Here is a 17,259-nt window from a genome sequence, read left to right as displayed (position 1 = left end):
ATTGATGTATTTTCCAAATACCCAACTAAACTTTTATTAAATTCATGTTTATTGTACGCTTAAAGAGTGTCCATGAATAACTATCAAACTTCACTATTTGATTTATCATGGCAAAATAAGTAAAAGCATATCATATGAAGTATAGTAATCCTATTTTGCTTAGATTACTATTTATCTGAAAGTTTGCAAATTTTAGGAAGAATAATATCTTTAAATTGAATAAATGGGTTCAATTTATTTACATCTAAAAAATTTGACCATTATTTACACCTCACAAATTTGACCATTACTTACACCTAACAAATTTGACCATTATTTACACCTCACAAATTTGACCATTATTTACACCTGACAAATTTGACCATTATTTACACCAGACAAATCAAATAGTGAATTTCGATAGTGTAATTTACGGACACTCAGTATATAGGTACATATGAACTATACGATATAACTACGGCATACCCTAACGTGATTCTTAAATCAAATCATTTTAAGTATAATAAAGAAAAACTATAATAATTAATTTAGAACTGCAATATAACATTGCTATGATTTGCAGGTGGTGTGCCGATGATCTTTAGATTAATTTCATTGGGGACAGCAGTAAAGGTGTATAAATAAGTAACCAATTTTTGATCGTTATCATGGATTTACCCACTTGTGCCACTGGTAGACTCAATAGATTGTACTTTTCTAGCACTTATGTTATATTATAATTGTATTTATTCTTCCACTAGTATATCACAATAACTGTTATAAGTGGACCCCGCCGACAAATTCTAACTTAGCGGAGCCGAATGCATGTATGATTGATGAATAAATGAATTATATTCTATTCTATATTAAAGACTTTTCAGCTGGTCTTCTTGTTGCTCTCCACGGGTTGAACATTCAATCAAATTCACACACAGTTTTATAAATAATATATTGATGTACAGAGTTTAATTTTAATAATTTGAATAATCAAACAATGATACAGTGTTACAACAATCCTTCTGTCACACTAAATATCTCGACACGTCAAGGACGTCAAGTTGGAATTATGTGTGCCATCCGCATGCAGAGAAGCTGATTTTCAAGCGATAATTAGTGACAAGAACGTTAAAGACTTGCTATAGAGATGTAAAATAGTTCGCCCGAGTTCCCCGCGTCACCTGAGGTGAGGACTGACGGAGCTGTGGGCGAAAATAACTCACCTGCACGTGGCTCAGCTACTGGCTCACCGACTTGTGAATTACAGGTTTATACAGTCTACTGTAGTACACATTTATTACAAGGTTACTGTATGTATATTCTTAATCCTCAGAGTTGAAATACAGTATCGTGTTAAGAATTTTAATTTCTGTTACAGATTTGGATGTTTTAGCTGGATAATTGAGGACGACGTACTGTGGTGAGTAAATTATTGTTAAAACTTTTAAAGTTTATGATTTGACACAGTGAGAACCGAGTCACCTAGAAGACAATAATAAATTGCTTGGTTGACAGAAGTATAGAGATAATTTAACTCAACTCTATAAATGTACAAGCCAAAATGAGTAGTATAATTTTTAAGTTGAAAAATGGGAATCAATTTACACTAATATATCTTATTTATAAACTATAACAATATAGCCTACTGCGATAACCTAAGAAATTAAAATGGTTTTTTTTGGCACAGTAAGTTTAAAAATATATAAAATATATCAGTTGTAATTCATTTAACGTTTTTCAACATAAAATATTATAGTTAAAAAAGGCGTACCTTATACGTACTTACTTTTCAGACACCTCTTTTTATAAAAGGATTATTTGTACGTCAGTGATATTTTGAATGAGCATTCTAAACATTTGTACTGGAAATCCCAATTCACTTACCAATTTGTATTCATCTCCCTAAGAAACGAACCCGTGACGTCCCCGTTAGAGAGTCGTACGCACGAAGATTCCTAGTTTATTCCATATTATTAGTGTATGTGTTTATTATTTTATTCGTTTACAGGAACAAATCATAATAAACTACTCTAATGTCCTAGATATTACAGGGATAAGTTCTTGGGAGGGAATTTATGGAAATATGTTAAACAGTTTGTGGATAACTCTACCACGGTCGCATTTGTCAAGATTGGATGTCAAAATGCCACAGATGTCACTGCACTGCACTTACAGCTTGAAGGGTAATTTCCTTACAGCTATTAATCATTTAAATAAGAATATTTGCGTAAGGAAATGAAAGCAGTGGACAGATTTGAATACAACAGTTTTACAAACGTTTTAAAACCTCCTTGTAGAGGTTGAAGCCATTCAGCCTGCCACCTATACCCTGTAAACTCGTTTGTCATGTAAATAATAACATTTTTGCATTTATTACATGAATTATATGTAATATCGTCAGTCTATGTTTTTGTTCTTGATGTGTTCTGCATTTTGAAAACAGGAGATTGCGGTAGTCTAGCCGAATCAAAAAAAGTCTTTTAATCGGACCTCCTTACTTGTGACAATTTATTTTGGAGTTTCGTGGCAAGGATACTCAAAAAGTTGGAAGCAGTTTATTTCATAAAATTATTTTGTCAACAAATCTAACTACACTAGCACAACTTTATGAGTGATACACTTACGTGACTGTCTGCTACAAACATTGTGTCGCTTTTACGTTGGCGGAAACGAACTTTGTAGAGAATTTATTTGTAAGAGTAGCCGCATATTTCATACAGTGCTGTGTGAGAGTTGTTTTGCTATCTCAGAAGCGTCTGAAGGATCCAGTGATAAACCACGGTTTTCATACTATCCATAAAAAAACATAATTTTTATTTTGAAGTGGAAAATGCATCTTCTTGCTGCTTTATGTTAGTCATGCATTCAACCGTAATAGTGGTTGATTCCACGAGTAATATTAATATGAATATTGATATGAAGACTTATATTAATTTGAAGATTACTTTTTACTTGCAAAACTATTATGCTTTAGCTTTAGATTTGGGAGCAGTGACTAGTAAGAGCATACGAAACTAAAGAATTTCGATCTATTCGTAGGTTTAAAGGTGTTCTTCTGCAAAAGCTTAAAACCGTGTTGTTTTCGAGGAACCTTTGCACCATATTTTTCATTCGAATTATTCCATTTCGTCATAAAAATTTCGTTTTGATTTTTTACAGATATTTTGTCCGAAGCCATCTTGACCTTGTCACTACGCTGGAATAAGAGGTTTACCCAAATCTAGCAATCAAATCTGTGTAGAGAAATTTTCGTTACATGATGTGTTACAGAAGTCATCCAACTGCCCTTGAAGCTCATTTAATGACATATTTGTTGTTTTGCTATTTAATTTTACATAAAACATTTTACATGTTACACAAAATAATGAAATATAGGTTTTAAAGTTCCAGTATCCCTTGACAATTTAAATGTACTGGAACTAAAAAAATTTTAAACTATTGGGAATTAAAATCTACTGAAATAAATTACGCTACTAGAAAGTAGCGTGTGAGTTGTGAAACCTAAAAACGTTTTTCATCATTAAAACAATAGTACCATTTTGTGGGCTTTGTAAAAACATGGTAAAAGTCTCAACCAACGTGAAGCGAATTTTGAGGATCTACATTAGGGAGTTTGAAGAGCGATAACTCGATAACTACTTGACTAACATCAATTCAACTGTCAGTTAGGGAATTGTTAGTCTCGGTTACGATGGCCATTCTGTAATTAATGGATCTAAACCAAAGCCGTTTCCACAGCTGACCCAAATAGATGTATTTAATCAATCAGTCATTTCATTTCATTGTAAAAATCCTGGAAATATTCATACCCTTGTTCAATATGCCATTACATGACACATTAATACGTTGAGTTTATAGTTGACACATCTTTGTAGTAGCCGATTTTGATACCATTTGTAAATTTGATACACTAATTAGCCCAAATGCGTGTGCTAAAATTAAATTAATGAGCAAGTTTGGGACGAAATGTGTTGGATTTTGTCCTAACCTTATTTTTGGACAAAACTAAATTTGAAATGACTATTAGAGTACGGCTTGATAGAGTCCATTCTATGGTAATATAAGCTTGGTTACTAAAACATCTAAATGCTTCCTTAATACTTCGAATTAGTTATTCATCACTAATTATAAATTACCTAATTGTAAATAAGGTAGTCCTAACCAACAACTTTTAAGTTGATTACAAATTTTAGAAATTTAGTCTTGTTTAAATTTATATTTTGTATGAATACAGTTTCAGATGCTAAATTTCATGTCATACGTTTATGCTTATTTGAATTGATTACTTCTGGATTGTTTAGTTATTATAAAAAAATGATTATTCATATATCGATCCTTGTTTGTGGCCTTTATCAGCTTTAACAACAATTAAAAAATTGGTATGAAGAATTGATATGAAAGAGTTATTTATTTTAATTACATATCTTGTAAGTACAAAGCCTCAAGTTATTACCCTGAAGATAGTCTGAAAAACTCATCATAAGTAGGTACACATTGCAGGCTTGGCATACCTTTAGCACAGCACTAATGTCAACCGTTTAAGTCAGTTGTGTTACTATTTTGTTTTAAAACATTTAATTGGGTGATAAAACATACTATTAAATCCAACCAATACAGCAATAGTTTTACAAAGTCTCTTTAATAGATGTTGAGAGAATACTAAAACTATACTAAACGAACAATACTAAAACATATTACGGATGGAATGTAACTATGGGCCACAATGTCTCATGGAATTGTAAAAAGTTTGCAAATAGTGGACGGTAAGAAATATGAGGAAGAAGTGTCACGTAAATATAGGACGGTAAGCCAGTTAAGCAGGAGCTGCGTCACCGTGGGGCTTCCCGGCTCAGGAGACCCAGCGCAGCGCGGCGCGGCGTTCTCGGGCGAGAACTGTCAGGGCTTATTCAATTGTGGAACCGGCCAGTAGCTACAGTTACAATTTAATTACAACTGTTTTACTGCTTAATTTTCATGTATAGTGAATATGAACACTTTGCTAGATATTTTACGTATATTTTAAAAACATAATGCTGTCACTGTGACAGATGTACGTTACAAAGAACTCGTGTCAGAGCAATTTTCCCGTGAGATTGGAAACTGAATGCTCACTTTGAAATACTTGACAGTTTGTTCAATTTGCTCGTAATTGGCAATATTTCCTCCAATGTATATTAAAACCATCACAATACAACGAATTGCAGTTTTTATTTGATGAAGTTACTTACGTACAAGGAAAATATATGACATCATCACGAACATTATGGAAGCTATGAATACTAAATTAGTTCTAGTAATAACTAAATATGATATATTTCATGTCTTAATACTAAATATTTCAACCTAATGAATAGGGCCAGGCCAATCCAATACAATGCAATACAATGTACTAGTTTGAGGATTAAAATTAATGCCTTTAACGAATAATACATCCTCAACTACATTTAACACATTGATTTTTGAATTGTTTTGTGTTAAATTAATTTAAAAAAAATAACAATACATTGATATATGGAGCTATTTAAATGCTGGGTAGTGTAGATCACGTAAGTTTTAGTTTTTTTTTAGTTTAATTTCCTATATTATTCTAATTAAAGTAGAGGGGCCTAACAATGTCATCTCGGTTTGTTTATCTGTCTGTCTGTTTGCTCGATAACTTGAAGAGAACTGACCTATAGACTTGAAACGTTGCAATAAGCTAACGTTGGCTGAGCATTAACGAATATTTTACATTGATCTTACACGTAACTACGAGAGCAATGATAATGTAGCAGAATAAATCAATTTGTAAGCAAACTGAGTATAATCATGTGAGGTTTTATCAAGTGACATATTAACACATGTAGTCTAACTACCTCAAATACATTCATCGTCTTGTAGTATTTATAATATTTTAATACTGTCATAAAACCCAACTTAATGAAAAATACAAAAGACAATTTTTATTCATTCAAATGTCATTAATTTCAAATGAATTAAAATAAATTAAATGTGGAAGAATAAAAAAAAGTTAATTTAACTTGTGGAAAGATATTTTAAGAAAGATTCATTCTGCAGACTTCAAATTTTGACATGAAACACCTTTGTATGAAACATACATGAGAATGAGTTCTATTAAGGTGCATATCTAACCATGGAATTAGGCTGAGCGTCGTTAAGCCCTCACTCAGTATCTGATGTATTGTTTTTGTCTCTGGGGGAGGGGGGCTGGGGGTATGTAACATCTTTCTTTATGATCTTAAGAATAAAATGAGCTGTAAAATTGAAATTTTGCATATGAACTAAGCGAAGTCTGTTACGCAACACTTACAGTGGCGTGCTACTGGATAGTTAATTAAAATATATGTACGCATAGGATCTTAAACAATTAAGCTTTGATAAATGTGACAATATCATTAGGAAACGTCTTGGAATAAATCAAGTTTTTGGCATTAAAACAACTGATGGAACAGTAATAGATTAGGGGAAAGGAAAAGGTTATAAGAGAAGGGGGAGAGTGTTTCCTAATGAAGAATGTAAACAACTGATGATAAGAACGCTTGACCTTCCTGTAACGACGGTAAGAAAATATTTATCACAAACTGTCTAAAAACTATTGCACAAGATTAAAAGAAACATTTTTATATACGGTACGTAGTAAGTTTAGCTATATTTTAGTTTTGTTATCCTTAGAACAAAACACACACACAATTATAAGAACTTATCTAAACACTAAGGGACTTACAAATATACTAATTAGTAAATTATGTTAAGTTTCAGATAAATATTTTATATATCACCACGATAGTGTTTAAACGAAAAATACTTCTTTTAACCAAGTGTTAATTAAAACAGATTTGTGGGGCATGTTATCAGCCCAAAATAAAAATCTTTGAAGTTAAGACCATAAATATTTTACCGTGTGTACATGCATTCATGGGAAATGGTATATCCCTAAGAAGATAATTACTAAATATTAATACACTTTCTAAGTCATAAATGAACAAAAAAACATTTTAATCCCTGAATCTGCATATTGAACAAATTGGACGTGTTTATCTTCAGTAGTTTTTATTTGGGCATAATTACCAGATTTTTTTTAAGTTTAATAGTTTAACTACATGTATTATAGCTAGACAGCTGTACAATAATGTATATGCCTGAAGTTCATCGCAGCGTGATAAATAATCCTTTTTCCTACTTTTCTGTTTTTAGATAAGAAGTTTTCTTAAAGTGCTATGAATTAAAAATATAAAAATAATTTCCCAACTAAACAGCAATTGCATGATGAAAAAAATATCTACTACCTTCAAGCCCTCAACATAAGTAAATAAGCAATTTGTGTACAGTAAAAATTTTAATGGTGCTAAGTAAATTTAAAACTTACAATTTCCTAACGGATATTATAACGAGCCCGGTTATCAACATGTTAGACATCAATATATTATTTAACTTTACATTGTTGCATAACTAAATAAAGTCCTAAATAGACAAACAGTATATAGTGGGTGTAACGATGACCAGAAATTGGCATTCGGGCAGACAAACAGCGACAGTGACACGGTCGACATTTCGCATGTAATTGCCACATTCAGTAGTCGTGGTTAGCCAATTGTCGCCGCTCTCTCACGTTTTGTCCCCAGGCATTTACCGGGCTCCACGGACAACTGTAATGGCTGAATGAGTTTGTGAAATACACCTATCACAATCGACGTGCATTTAATTCTACTAGCTTTAGTTTCTCACCTGAAACATGAAAAATTGAAAAAAAAACATGAAGATTATGCAATTAGACTTGGTGATAAAAATATGATTTAATTTGTTTTAATATGAACTTTAGTAGTATATATGACTATTTATGTATGATTCATGTATTTATAGATCAAAAACTTAGGAATTTTGGTTTTGTCATCAGCTGTTCGAGAATAGTGAAGGAATAGAACTGGCGTAGGAAACTAAATGTGAGCAGCCAATCAATACATGAAAGACAAGTTCGTCTAAGTCTAAGAGAAATCTACTGTTCGAGAATAGTGAAGGAATAGAACTGGCGTAGGAAACTAAATGTGAGCAGCCAATCAATACATGAAAGACAAGTTCGTCTAAGAGAAATCTGCTGTTCGAGAATAGTGAAGGAATAGAACTGGCGTAGGAAACTAAATGTGAGCAGCCAATCAATACATGAAAGACAAGTTCGTCTAAGAGAAATCTGCTGTTTGAGAATAGTGAAGGAATAGAACTGGCGTAGGAAACTAAATGTGAGCAGCCAATCAATACATGCAAGACAAGTTCGTCTAAGAGAAATCTGCTGTTCGAGAATAGTGAAGGAATAGAACTGGCGTAGGAAACTAAATGTGAGCAGCCAATCAATACATGAAAGACAAGTTCGTCTAAGAGACAATCTAAGTTAGTTATACCTAGAGACAAGGCAACATCGTATTCCCTAATTAGCAGGTCACACTCCTTCGACTGAAGTACGTTCTTGATTGCGTTGGCTTGATGGGTTTCATCGGTAAGTAGAGCAGCTGCGGTGTCTGTGTTTCTATTGAATGTAGAAGACGTTTGGCAGATAATTGTTTATTCATATTACAATTTAATTTAAAACAGAATAGTTTGCTAATGCTACAACATTTTTAAAACTATTATAAAATTAAGCGATTATACTGCACATGTATAACAGGCCTCAAGTAGGGCAGTAGTTATTTATCAGTCGTCTGGCATTACTGATAAATAACTATCACTTGGTAATAGCTATAACTTAGATTTCACATAGACCAAATTATAATTAAAATTATATTACGATATTTTCCTAGTAGCTGACTTTAACTTGGAAACCTAATTCTACTGTAATTTTATAAACTGGATCCTGGGTTTATTGAATAAAAAGTCAGATTTGTACTAATATAATGTTATAAGGTTTCAAGCAATAAAAAATATGGCAAATTTTAATAATATTGCCTAATAATAATGACTGAGATAATAATAGCTGTCTGTTGTTTGATATTAATATATCACAGACATTTTCCAACTGAATAACTATTGGATTTTAAGACATTTATCGTTTGGGAATCCAACACAGATTTTTAAATTTATTGCACTGAGTACCTTGTAATTCTACCACTATAAATAGTATTACTTTTACTTAAATGCAACCTTTAAAACCTTAAAACTTTTAATCAAACTACTACTTTTCATGTGTTGGTTGTATGGTAACCAATACTGCAATTGGAATAAATTAAAAACTAAACTAAAGTATATGAATAATTTTAAAATATTCACAATGAAGGATATTTCATGTAATCTCTAAATAATGTCAAAACCAGTGAACCCAGGAACAATCAACACAAAGCAGAACCATACAAAGGCTGATACACTTGGTTATCTGATAATGGAGATCACTGAGGTATGCGAGGAGATACAGTTGCCTTTGAGTACCTCCGTTCACAGCAGCTAAGGGCTATATAGAGACATTATGCAAGATTTATAACATATTTATAAAATACACTTCTTCCAAAGCAATTTTTCTTATGTTACTTAATCTAAAGTCTTGCTGTTTTATTTCAAATGCTTTAATCATTCGAAATCATAAGTGATCATAGCTGTATGATTAAACCGCGTAACCTCCTAAAAGGTCACTTGAAATTTAAAATATGCTAAGGCATTCCAGATGTCATTGTAAAAATTTCCTAATCTTAAATAATAATGGATTAATAATCGTAAATAAGCTTAATCTTTTTCCTTTATACATTGCGTTGAAATGTATGTATATATTCAAACAATGTCATATCGAAATTGGAGTATAACAATAGCACTTCCGACAGCAAAAGGAAGAAAGGCAGATTTCGTATGTAGATTAAGCTATTTCCAGTTACTTAATGAAAAGTATATTATTAGTTATTGAGGTTAATCAGTCGTCATACTATACTTAAAATTGTCATTACATAAGGAATTACACCATTTTGTAACCTTATAAGATATATAAACATTCGTGCATAGCTATAGAAATTCGTTTCTATAAACGTGGGCTAGATTAGGTTGAAATGAGTTAGAAATTATGTTTGATTTAGGGTGAATTTGACATAGTTTTCTCAATTATTGTATAGGATATAATATTAAACTAAAACCGATATAAAATTATGGAATATTACACTGATATTGTATGTAACGTTGTATGCCAAGATTGACTATTATGACTTTAACCTTATTTAGAGAAAGTATTGCTTAAAATATGAAATTCTTAGAATACACATTTATTCTTATCATATAAGTATTATTGATCCAAAATTTTAGGATTTAAAAAAGTATTCAAACATTTATTTTAAGGGCCAGCTACTAAGGAGTCCTCATAGCATCAGCGTCAGCACTTCAAATAATATATACTCATAGTTCCAATATCTCTCTTCAGAATTAGCTGGATGGAGTACTTGAATTTTATTTAAAAGCTAAACTCGTGTCCTACTGTATCGAATATACAAGGTAAAGGGATTACTATAGAATTATCAGGCCATCATTTACATTTCCTTTGCCTTTCCTGATCTAACGAACAAACATAGAAATTACTAGTACGTACATGCTTGCTGGGAGTATCGTTTTAATTGTTTGCAGTTGTATTAAAGTAGTTAACTTCAATTACTTTGAAACAAACACTCCAATAATACACTTTTTATTTTTGTGAGGCCTTTCGTGTTTAAGGGACACATCATCAGACCCACATCACTGAGTGAATGAAGAATTCCGATAAGAAAAGAGCTTCTAGAATGTAGAGTCAACTTTGCCATAAACATTTACTGTTTATAATATTCATTGTTTGTTATTCTTCTTTGTTGTTATTGCTAATATGAATCAGTTAAAAAGGGTTCCACATTTCAGGTTCTGATGTAGCACTGGTATTATCATTAAATTAATGCAACTGAAAAACTGTCAACTACAGTATCTAGTTTTGTTTGTGGCAGCTGATGTGAATAACGATGTACTTGCCATATGTTCTAAGTATAGCTCAGCCTTCTTTCTCTTCCTGTGCGTCTCTAATTCTCTTTTTCTCTTTGTGTGTTTTCTGTGGTATCGATACCAGCTGCTATGACTTATTTTGCCACACATGTATATTATTTCATACGGTGGGTACGATTCTTTTAGAAGTAAAATTTTGGTAACAGTCTTATAGCCAAGGGCCAATATAGATTGTAAGCACTCAACCTCGCATTTCTTGAAAAGTATAGGGAGGTTTTTATAAGGAAAGTTTGTTTTGAAGGAGGTTGAAATTGGGGGTTAACAAAGAATTAACATATAAAAAAGATAGTTTTTTTCTCAGATCATGTTTATTTTGACCTTGACACATTTAAAACTGACCGATAGATACACAAATAATAGATCACCGTCAGAGAACTAAATTAAGCGATTCAAAGCTGTAACTTACAGCTTATTTACAAATCTGATGGTTGATTTAGTGTGTAAAGCTAAGATAAATATGATTTGAAAAAAATTATCGTGTTATATTTTAACCCTTTTGATGCCACCCCATTTCAACCTCTACCAAAGCAGCTGAAGATGTAAAATGACTACCGTATCCTGAAGAAACAATAGTAACATACTAAAATTAGATGGAACCAAACAATTTTAAAATTGTTATACTTATATTATTAGAGAACGTTTACCACATATTGCGTGTTTTGCCACTTTTCGAAAAAAAAACTTTAAAAGACCTTACAGACCTTTAATTGTTGCACACTTGATTAATTGGATTAAATCTGATTTCTAGAATAATATGTCGAAATACTTTGGGGTTGCTATGGATACTCTTACTAGTGAACCGCTCGAAACTGTAGTTAGATTGGAGAGTTGTATGGACAAAATAATAGATTTGCTTTCAACACGTAAGACGAAAAGGTCTATCATACTTTGGTTTCAGGACCAAAACATCAGATTACTGCATTAAATGTAATACAGTAAGACAGATTTTGGTGGTGGTATAAAAATTTTGGTGGATTTCCAAAATCTATGATAATAAAAACGTGTGTAACAGATGACAATGATGTACTCCTGTCAAATCAAATTATCTTTATTTGGACAAACATATTAAGCTGATACGAATTTAAATAATCTCAGTATATTTGTGCGTAAGCAAAATTACAACCGAGCAATAAAAACTGCCATACTATAATTTATAATTTATTGAAAGTGGCAATCAAGTATCCTGCTCTAAAATTCATTCAGAGCTTTTTTAAGTTTAGTTAGTTTAAGTAATACATGTGAGAATTAAAGGTATTGCATTCATATATATTTTTATCCAAATCCAAAATTTAATTAAAACCAAATGTAAATAAGTAAAAATTCAAATAATATTTTAATAATTTTGGTGTATGTTGTGCGTTTCACTGTTAACGCCCCGTAGTCTATCCAGTAAACAACTACCAGACGCCAGAGTGGCATTAAAATGTATAAATATCTCACTACCTTTAACAGTACCTTAAGGTTAACCCTTTATATTCCAACATTCATTTACTGTGAAATATATACATTAGTTCATAGTACTAAATGGTAGTGACAATAAAAGCACTAAATAATCTATCTGATTGAGTTATTGCAAGAGTTGATTAATCTATCAAGGTATGTATAACAATAAAAAGATGAATCATCTATTTCAATTTCATCGCTTTTAAAAGGGATTGTAATTACAGCTTGAATCAGTATTGATTAATGAATTGAATCTGACCTATTTTTTCAGAAGCATTTCCAATCAACTGATATTGAGGGAAGTAAAATTACTTCTATTCATGAGATGACATAAATGTATCCAAAACAATTTAATGGAAGTATTCATAAACATTTTAATATTATTAAAGTAGATGTTTATTATTATTTTACTGTACTGTATATTTTAATTTAAATAAATGCTGAAAGATAGAAAACATATTTTAATTGAGTTTAACTGCATGTGTTTACGTATTGAAATAGATTTTACTAATATATTTGAAGTAGTGTTACTTCTATTCATTATATTACAGAAATGTTTCCAAAATAATTTGCTGCAAAGCATTTGCTAAAATTACTCATGAACATTCGGATAGCAATAATTAAATTTTTTTATCATTATATTGTACTAAATCTTTTAATACAATCGCTTAAAGGAATAACAATATTTTAATTGCTTTTAATTTAATTTTTCTACGTATTTAAATCGTTTTTACTCTTATCTGTCTTTAAGTTTAAGAACGAATTTTTACAATATTTTTTTGAAACTGATTTACAATATTCTTGTATGTATTCAATAAGCATAAGTAGTAAACATTGGGTAACGTAACATTTAAAAGAAAAAAAAGTATAACACTGAGTTAAGAAGGAAAAGTAGAAGCTTATTAGTAGACACTGATAAAGATACTTTAGGTTTTGACGATGATGTGCTGTAAAATAACTGCTGCTTCGTTACAAGATACTTGTAGTTCAGGTGTGGTGTAGTGTCACCGCCACGAGTGTTTCTAGAGGGTCGACAAACAGCGTCTTGAAGGTGGTTATTGTTAACACGATGTAAGTACTCAACATCAGTTGTAGAGTGAACCCTTCTGTTGCAGATTGTTACTGTAGCGATATCACATAATATGTTATATCATCTTGTACGTTCTTATACTGATTTTAGGAATTAATTTGCAACATACGCATATGTATGTATTTTTACATTATATAAAACGTGCAGTACAAATCTAAAATATACAAATATTTGTTTCTTAATTTCCAAGATTTTATTAAGTATCCTTAGAAGCGCCAGTGTTATGTTGTTATTTTCCAATTTTGTACTATTAGTCCTCTTGTAATATTCTTATTATACATAAGGCACATACATTTGGTTTGGAAATGGAATTCAGGAATGCTGAAGCTTTTGATATTCTTATCGTTTTAGAAGAATGCTTTCAGAACTTTTACATGTAATGCTCACTTGAACGCAGAGCATCTCACACGGAAAACATTCCAAGTTAGGATAATCAAAAATGTTAAAAGATAGAATATAAAATTGACTTTAAGACAAAAAAGCAACTGACCAACATGCAGTTGTTGGCATTGACCTAAGTAAAATGGTTGCATAAAAAAAAAATCTTTGGCATCGTAATATAAGTATCATTGTTGATTAGCTGTTTTAAGGTTTGTTCTAAAACTTTTTAAACCGCTGTAAGGAATAGCGAGTGAATAACAACATCTCGCGATTCAGCATCACTGACTTCTGAGCTTATCATAATGTAGTAATTTATATCAATTGCACTTGTATTATATATTACAAGGTTATTATACATATCTAGCTAAGTTTAAAAAATGGTGATCTGCAATTACAAAGAAGAATGCCTGAATCGTAATAAAATACATATTTTTTAAATAACTTTTAATTAAAAAAGATGGAAACAAAGTTTTAATTAAAATCAATGCTTTAATAATGTATAAATACCTGTGCCACATGTCTTATACTCATGTTTAAAAATGTTTCCGCAAAGTTTTTAGATTTAAAAAATTTTGCTGCTGTATCTTATATGGAAAGAAACACTTGCATAACGACATACCGTTCGAAAGCTTTTTGCTTTTTCTAATATTAACAATTGACACTTATAAATTGAAAAAAAGTACCACCGAAAAAAACTCAAAATATTTAAAAAAATCTGCCATCTGAACATGACAAGTTTATTTGAAAATATTTATACAAAATAATGGCATAATCTTCAACTTATTGTCACGATTTGGAGAGAATTGCATATAATTAAATTTTATTTGGCACCTTGAACTTGTCCGAGAGTCGTTAAATTAGGAAGTGTCTGTGTACACAGCGGTAGCCAACTTCACTGGAAGTTTTTCCTGTTTCCAGCTGAAATATGAAGAGATCCATTTTCGTCTCACTCAGTTACATTACCAGAAATGGCAATTTAGTGTCTTAACAATAAAAAGCAAGTTAGGGATTGTGATTGCCTAAAGGAGTCTCGGAAAAACGGAGCTAAACACGCCTTCTTCTCCAGCAGAAGATAAGATGAAAAGAAGTGAGTCCGAAGTAGCCATCCCCGTACTGAATTGAACACGATACTTATACTACTTAGCTGAGTGTAAGTAGAGATAATGCTGAAAACCATAAAAACAGGAGAAAGGAAAAGAGAAATGTAGTGTTGCTCAGTCCAATGAAACAGTCTGGGGTAATCTTTCTTTGAGCTAGCAGTAGTTCACTCTTTCGCAAAACTGAAGAATGTGGTCATGAGAGTAAGCCATGTTTTAGGTCAATGAAGGTTTATTAGTAAATTGAACTCTTACTAACTTTATTACAGAAAAACAAGTGCATAAATTAAACGAAATTCACAAAAAAACATACGTGTAACATACAGATCCAAAACCATAGCACGTACCAAAGTGTCGTGTGCAACCTGAATTATGTAAAATAGTCCCGATATAATAAGTTTAACTTCGGTATTAAGTGACAGTAACATATAAAGGAAATTTTAATTCAGGCTGGTTTATATTTTCCAGTTCCATCCACTACGGGATGTAAGAAAAATTATGTATCAATTTCATCTTATCCCGTCAGGGTGCAGCACATACTAACAGCAAAAGTTGAGTTACTGCGTCAGAATATATATAGATCGGTTAAATGCGAAGGAGTTTTGTACTGTGTGGAGTTCCCTTAGTGAGGCTGCTGCTAATCTAAATATAAGGCGGTACTTGCACCTGCCCGGTGTTATTGGAAGAGATTTAAATATATATTAATGGTAAAACATCTTTCTTCCAAAATAAAAACACAGATGTAGTGTAAACCTCCTAGTAGAATCTCGACAAGAAGCGGCCACTACCCCCAACTTACCATCCTTAATATCCCTGTCGCTCTGGAAGCAACCGTTGGCCCTTTTAGGACTGATTGCAATGAAGGGTTTCTCAGCTTATATGAAGTGGCAAAATCATATAAGCCTTGAAAGATTTAAATTCAAAATGAAGAGCATAATCTTGATTCGAAAGTCGTCATTAATAGGAAAGGCCTATTCTTAAAATTATCAAGGACGTAGATCAGACAGTTTCGGATACTACTTTAAAGAGTGTTGCCCTAATTATGAATTCTTGATTCACATTATTTTACTGTTATTGTATTGAAAATATCATGAGAGTAAAGAACGACTTCAGTTGCTATGATCATATTTATACATTTTGTACCTCCTACCTCTAAATGGCTCATCCTTTAAGTTACCATACTCATATGACAGAGGAAGCCATTTGCCTCTGTCTGTACATCTAGTTTCTACAAAGGTACCCGCACCGCTTGTAACCGTCTCGTCAGAACTTTAGTCAAAGCATTCTGCTAGAAGTACATCAAAGCTACTAAGGTAGAAAGTATCTTATAATGACTTTCTTTCCTGACACAAGTTAATGTTGGTTTCACTAGTTACTTTCATGTAGTGATGTAGAACATTTTTGTAATAAATGGTACGCATACTTGTTTCAAGGAGACAATGTAGAATAAATGTGACTTAAAAGTAAATTAACTTTGGATAGCTTTTTAAAGGTTACATTGATTTATAGCTTTACAAAAATATTCCTTTTTTATATTTTGAAACATGTATAGTTTGTAAATATTGACATGAGACATATCATTTTGAAATAGCTTATTGCAAACTTAGATTTAAATAATTTTGTTTTCAAACAGCTAGAAAATATAAGATTATTGTAAAGGATTTTAGACAGTTGATATCATTATATGTTCCAAAAGGTATAACACAATGTTTCAAGGATTCTATCCTCTTAATAAGGTGGGGAAGGTATTAATGCTTTCAAAAATAAAGAACAGAAAGAAGAAAAGAAGTGAAAGGAAAGGGTTCAAACTCACCCAAAAGCTACTTAGAACCCATTCCAGGCGTTCTCACTGCACAGGATGCAAGTCCAGAATGCAATTCACGAGTACGAGAATGACAAATGCATATCACTAAAATTATTGTTAGTATCCTACTGTGCCTATCCTGGTGTCCCCTTTTTAGGATCTTATTCTGTCTGCCCCTCCTTGTAAGGCACTATCCTTTGTTTGAGGATCTTATCACACAGAATAAGGAGAAGGAGATTCGATACAGTAAAAGGTTGGTGGACCTTCATAATTTTTAATAAAAATATATATTTAACACGAAAAACTAATACACCTGCCAGAATGTACCTTAAAATGTATTAATTACATCTTGCATTTGATACATCAAGATGACAGTGTAATATCTTCCTCTCTTCCAACTAACTGTGTTGAAAAGGAAATTTACTAATTTCTCACTAAAAGCGGATCACTACCGTAGCGTAATAAATATGTATATTAATATTCAT

At 31.7% G+C, this 17,259-nt stretch overlaps 1 protein-coding gene across 1 annotated transcript in view; it reads left to right on the top strand.

Annotated features, from left to right (window-relative positions):
- The first annotated feature begins 1,332 nt into the window (after nt 1-1,332).
- The window catches only part of LOC124362826 (serine/threonine-protein phosphatase rdgC-like), a 137,034-nt gene continuing 121,107 nt past the window's right edge, over nt 1,333-17,259 (top strand). Inside the window, exon 1 of the mRNA XM_046817662.1 lies at nt 1,333-1,396. The gene's annotated coding sequence lies outside the window, so the exon portion shown is untranslated. The remainder of the gene's footprint in view (nt 1,397-17,259) is intronic.

The sequence above is a fragment of the Homalodisca vitripennis genome, chromosome 5 (genome assembly GCF_021130785.1).
Source record: "Homalodisca vitripennis isolate AUS2020 chromosome 5, UT_GWSS_2.1, whole genome shotgun sequence".
NCBI lineage: Eukaryota > Metazoa > Arthropoda > Insecta > Hemiptera > Cicadellidae > Homalodisca > Homalodisca vitripennis.
Note: the sequence above shows the minus strand (reverse complement) of the source record. Positions and strands in the feature narration are given on the sequence as shown.